Below are 6734 nucleotides of genomic sequence, written 5' to 3' on the forward strand. Positions count from 1 at the left end.
ATAAGAAAGGTCACTTTAAACTCTATTAATATGTGAAAACCACAATTTCATTAGACGTCTGGTTGCCGAAATTTTGCAATAAAAATGTTCATATTTTGGTCCATTTTTAACCGAATGACCACACAGAATGTTCGGAAGCAGATATCTCCGGATCCAAAGCTCCAAACAATTTTTGGCTGACAGTTATGAGTTTGTACTGAATAGGCCTTTTCATTTCTGTAAAAAAATCCAAATCCATTTTTTTCAAGATTTTCGGAAAAAATCCTGGACTATACCCTTGTCGAAAAATAATGCATTTTTAAATATTTCTTCCAAATCCATCAAACGAGACATCATAAGAAAGGTCTCTTTAAACTCCATTATCATGTGAAAACCACAATTTCATTAGACGTCTGGTTGCCGAAATTTTGCAATAAAAATGTACATATTTTGGTCCATTTTTAACCGAATGACTAAAAAGAATGTTCGGAAGCAGATATCTCCGGATCCAAAGCTCCGAATAATTTTTGGCTGACAGTTATGAGTTTGTACTGAATAGGCCTTTTCATTTCTGTAAAAAAATCCAAATCCATTTTTTTCAAGATTTTCGGAAAAAATCCTGGACTATACATTTGTCGAAAAATAATGCATTTTTAAATATTTCTTCCAAATCCATCAAACAAGACATCATAAGAAAGGTCTCTTTAAACTCTATTAATATGTGAAAACCTTAATTTCATTAGACGTCTGGTTGCCGAAATTTTGCAATAAAAATGTACATATTTTGGTCCATTTTTAACCGAATGACTAAAAAGAATGTTCGGAAGCAGATATCTCCGGATCCAAAGCTCCAAACAATTTTTGGCTGACAGTTATGAGTTTGTACTGAATAGGCCTTTTCATTTCTGTAAAAAAATCCAAATCCATTTTTTTTCAAGATTTTCGGAAAAAATCCTGGACTATACCCTTGTCGAAAAATAATGAATTTTTAAATATTTCTTCCAAATCCATCAAACGAGACATCATAAGAAAGGTCTCTTTAAACTCTATTAATATGTGAAAACCACAATTTCATTAGACGTCTGGTTGCCGAAATTTTGCAATAAAAATATGTTTTGGTCCATTTTTAACCGAATGACCACACAGAATGTTCGGAAGCAGATATCTCCGGATCCAAAGCTCCAAACAATTTTTGGCTGACAGTTATGAGTTTGTACTGAATAGGCCTTTTCATTTCTGTAAAAAAATCCAAATTAATTTTTTTCAAGATTTTCGGAAAAAATCCTTGTCGAAAAATAATGCATTTTTTAAAATTTCTTCCAAATCCATCAAACAAGACATCATAAGAAAGGTCTCTTTAAACTCTATTAATATGTGAAAACCACAATTTCATTAGAAGTTGCCGAAATTTTGCAATAAAAATGTACATATTTTGGTCCATTTTTAACCGAATGACTAAAAAGAAAGTTCGGAAGCAGATATCTCCGGATCCAAAGCTCCGAATAATTTTTGGCTGACATTTATGAGTTTGTACTAAATAGGCCTTTTCATTTCTGTAAAAAAATCCAAATCCATTTTTTTCAAGATTTTCGGAAAAAATCCTGGACTTATACCCTTGTCGAAAAATAATGCATTTTTAAATATTTCTTCCAAATCCATCAAACAAGACATCATAAGAAAGGTCACTTTAAACTCTATTAATATGTGAAAACCACAATTTCATTAGACGTCTGGTTGCCGAAATTTTGCAATAAAAATGTACATATTTTGGTCCATTTTTAACCGAATGACTAAAAAGAATGTTCGGAAGCAGATATCTCCGGATCCAAAGCTCCAAACAATTTTTGGCTGACAGTTATGAGTTTGTACTGAATAGGCCTTTTCATTTCTGTAAAAAAATCCAAATCCATTTTTTTCAAGATTTTCGGAAAAAATCCTGGACTATACCCTTGTCGAAAAATAATGCATTTTTAAATATTTCTTCCAAATCCATCAAACGAGACATCATAAGAAAGGTCTCTTTAAACTCCATTATTATGTGAAAACCACAATTTCATTAGACGTCTGGTTGCCGAAATTTTGCAATAAAAATGTACATATTTTGGTCCATTTTTAACCGAATGACTAAAAAGAATGTTCGGAAGCAGATATCTCCGGATCCAAAGCTCCGAATAATTTTTGGCTGACAGTTATGAGTTTGTACTGAATAGGCCTTTTCATTTCTGTAAAAAAATCCAAATCCATTTTTTTCAAGATTTTCGGAAAAAATCCTGGACTATACATTTGTCGAAAAATAATGCATTTTTAAATATTTCTTCCAAATCCATCAAACAAGACATCAAAAGAAAGGTCTCTTTAAACTCTATTAATATGTGAAAACCTTAATTTCATTAGACGTCTGGTTGCCGAAATTTTGCAATAAAAATGTACATATTTTGGTCCATTTTTAACCGAATGACTAAAAAGAATGTTCGGAAGCAGATATCTCCGGATCCAAAGCTCCAAACAATTTTTGGCTGACAGTTATGAGTTTGTACTGAATAGGCCTTTTCATTTCTGTAAAAAAATCCAAATCCATTTTTTTTCAAGATTTTCGGAAAAAATCCTGGACTATATATACCCTTGTCGAAAAATAATGAATTTTTAAATATTTCTTCCAAATCCATCAAACGAGACATCATAAGAAAGGTCTCTTTAAACTCTATTAATATGTGAAAACCACAATTTCATTAGACGTCTGGTTGCCGAAATTTTGCAATAAAAATGTACATATTTTGGTCCATTTTTAACCGAATGACTAAAAAGAATGTTTGGAAGCAGATATCTCCGGATCCAAAGCTCCAAACAATTTTTGGCTGACAGTTATGAGTTTGTACTGAATAGGCCTTTTCATTTCTGTAAAAAAATCCAAATTAATTTTTTTCAAGATTTTCGGAAAAAATCCTTGTCGAAAAATAATGCATTTTTAAATATTTCTTCCAAATCCATCAAACAAGACATCATAAGAAAGGTCTCTTTAAACTCTATTAATATGTGAAAACCACAATTTCATTAGAAGTTGCCGAAATTTTGCAATAAAAATGTACATATTTTGGTCCATTTTTAACCGAATGACTAAAAAGAATGTTCGGAAGCAGATATCTCCGGATCCAAAGCTCCGAATAATTTTTGGCTGACAGTTATGAGTTTGTACTGAATAGGCCTTTTCATTTCTGTAAAAAAATCCAAATCCATTTTTTTCAAGATTTTCGGAAAAAATCCTGGACTATACATTTGTCGAAAAATAATGCATTTTTAAATATTTCTTCCAAATCCATCAAACAAGACATCATAAGAAAGGTCTCTTTAAACTCTATTAATATGTGAAAACCACAATTTCATTAGACGTCTGGTTGCCGAAATTTTGCAATAAAAATGTACATATTTTGGTCCATTTTTAACCGAATGACTAAAAAGAATGTTCGGAAGCAGATATCTCCGGATCCAAAGCTCCAAACAATTTTTGGCTGACAGTTATGAGTTTGTACTGAATAGGCCTTTTCATTTCTGTAAAAAAATCCAAATCCATTTTTTTCAAGATTTTCGGAAAAAATCCTGGACTATACCCTTGTCGAAAAATAATGCATTTTTAAATATTTCTTCCAAATCCATCAAACGAGACATCATAAGAAAGGTCTCTTTAAACTCCATTATTATGTGAAAACCACAATTTCATTAGACGTTGCCGAAATTTTGCAATAAAAATGTACATATTTTGGTCCATTTTTAACCGAATGACTAAAAAGAATGTTCGGAAGCAGATATCTCCGGATCCAAAGCTCCAAACAATTTTTGGCTGACAGTTATGAGTTTGTACTGAATAGGCCTTTTCATTTCTGTAAAAAAATCCAAATCCATTTTTTTTCAAGATTTTCGGAAAAAATCCTGGACTATACCCTTGTCGAAAAATAATGAATTTTTAAATATTTCTTCCAAATCCATCAAACGAGACATCATAAGAAAGGTCTCTTTAAACTCTATTAATATGTGAAAACCACAATTTCATTAGACGTCTGGTTGCCGAAATTTTGCAATAAAAATGTACATATTTTGGTCCATTTTTAACCGAATGACTAAAAAGAATGTTTGGAAGCAGATATCTCCGGATCCAAAGCTCCAAACAATTTTTGGCTGACAGTTATGAGTTTGTACTGAATAGGCCTTTTCATTTCTGTAAAAAAATCCAAATTAATTTTTTTCAAGATTTTCGGAAAAAATCCTTGTCGAAAAATAATGCATTTTTTAATATTTCTTCCAAATCCATCAAACAAGACATCATAAGAAAGGTCTCTTTAAACTCTATTAATATGTGAAAACCACAATTTCATTAGAAGTTGCCGAAATTTTGCAATAAAAATGTACATATTTTGGTCCATTTTTAACCGAATGACTAAAAAGAATGTTCGGAAGCAGATATCTCCGGATCCAAAGCTCCGAATAATTTTTGGCTGACAGTTATGAGTTTGTACTGAATAGGCCTTTTCATTTCTGTAAAAAAATCCAAATCCATTTTTTTCAAGATTTTCGGAAAAAATCCTGGACTATACATTTGTCGAAAAATAATGCATTTTTAAATATTTCTTCCAAATCCATCAAACAAGACATCATAAGAAAGGTCTCTTTAAACTCTATTAATATGTGAAAACCACAATTTCATTAGACGTCTGGTTGCCGAAATTTTGCAATAAAAATGTACATATTTTGGTCCATTTTTAACCGAATGACTAAAAAGAATGTTCGGAAGCAGATATCTCCGGATCCAAAGCTCCAAACAATTTTTGGCTGACAGTTATGAGTTTGTACTGAATAGGCCTTTTCATTTCTGTAAAAAAATCCAAATCCATTTTTTTCAAGATTTTCGGAAAAAATCCTGGACTATACCCTTGTCGAAAAATAATGCATTTTTAAATATTTCTTCCAAATCCATCAAACGAGACATCATAAGAAAGGTCTCTTTAAACTCCATTATTATGTGAAAACCACAATTTCATTAGACGTTGCCGAAATTTTGCAATAAAAATGTACATATTTTGGTCCATTTTTAACCGAATGACTAAAAAGAATGTTCGGAAGCAGATATCTCCGGATCCAAAGCTCCAAACAATTTTTGGCTGACAGTTATGAGTTTGTACTGAATAGGCCTTTTCATTTCTGTAAAAAAATCCAAATCCATTTTTTTTCAAGATTTTCGGAAAAAATCCTGGACTATACCCTTGTCGAAAAATAATGAATTTTTAAATATTTCTTCCAAATCCATCAAACGAGACATCATAAGAAAGGTCTCTTTAAACTCTATTAATATGTGAAAACCACAATTTCATTAGACGTCTGGTTGCCGAAATTTTGCAATAAAAATGTACATATTTTGGTCCATTTTTAACCGAATGACTAAAAAGAATGTTCGGAAGCAGATATCTCCGGATCCAAAGCTCCAAACAATTTTTGGCTGACAGTTATGAGTTTGTACTGAATAGGCCTTTTCATTTCTGTAAAAAAATCCAAATCCATTTTTTTTCAAGATTTTCGGAAAAAATCCTGGACTATACCCTTGTCGAAAAATAATGAATTTTTAAATATTTCTTCCAAATCCATCAAACGAGACATCATAAGAAAGGTCTCTTTAAACTCTATTAATATGTGAAAACCACAATTTCATTAGACGTCTGGTTGCCGAAATTTTGCAATAAAAATGTACATATTTTGGTCCATTTTTAACCGAATGACTAAAAAGAATGTTTGGAAGCAGATATCTCCGGATCCAAAGCTCCAAACAATTTTTGGCTGACAGTTATGAGTTTGTACTGAATAGGCCTTTTCATTTCTGTAAAAAAATCCAAATTAATTTTTTTCAAGATTTTCGGAAAAAATCCTTGTCGAAAAATAATGCATTTTTTAATATTTCTTCCAAATCCATCAAACAAGACATCATAAGAAAGGTCTCTTTAAACTCTATTAATATGTGAAAACCACAATTTCATTAGAAGTTGCCGAAATTTTGCAATAAAAATGTACATATTTTGGTCCATTTTTAACCGAATGACTAAAAAGAATGTTCGGAAGCAGATATCTCCGGATCCAAAGCTCCGAATAATTTTTGGCTGACAGTTATGAGTTTGTACTGAATAGGCCTTTTAATTTCTGTAAAAAAAAATCCAAATCCATTTTTTTCAAGATTTTCGGAAAAAATCCTGGACTATACCCTTGTCGAAAAATAATGCATTTTTAAATATTTCTTCCAAATCCATCAAACAAGACATCATAAGAAAGGTCTCTTTAAACTCTATTAATATATGAAAACCACAATTTCATTAGACGTCTGGTTGCCGAAATTTTGCAATAAAAATATATTTTGGTCCATTTTTAACCGAATGACCACACAGAATGTTCGGAAGCAGATATCTCCGGATCCAAAGCTCCAAACAATTTTTGGCTGACAGTTATGAGTTTGTACTGAATAGGCCTTTTCATTTCTGTAAAAAAAATCCAAATCCATTTTTTTCAAGATTTTCGGAAAAAATCCCTTGTCGAAAAATAATGAATTTTTAAATATTTCTTCCAAATCCATCAAACGAGACATCATAAGAAAGGTCTCTTTAAACTCTATTAATATGTGAACACCACAATTTCATTAGACGTCTGGTTGCAGAAATTTTGCAATAAAAATATATTTTGGTCCATTTTTAACCGAATGACCACACAGAATGTTCGGAAGCAGA

This window comes from Episyrphus balteatus, chromosome 1 (assembly GCF_945859705.1).
Source record: "Episyrphus balteatus chromosome 1, idEpiBalt1.1, whole genome shotgun sequence".
In the NCBI taxonomy this organism is placed as follows: Eukaryota; Metazoa; Arthropoda; class Insecta; order Diptera; family Syrphidae; genus Episyrphus; species Episyrphus balteatus.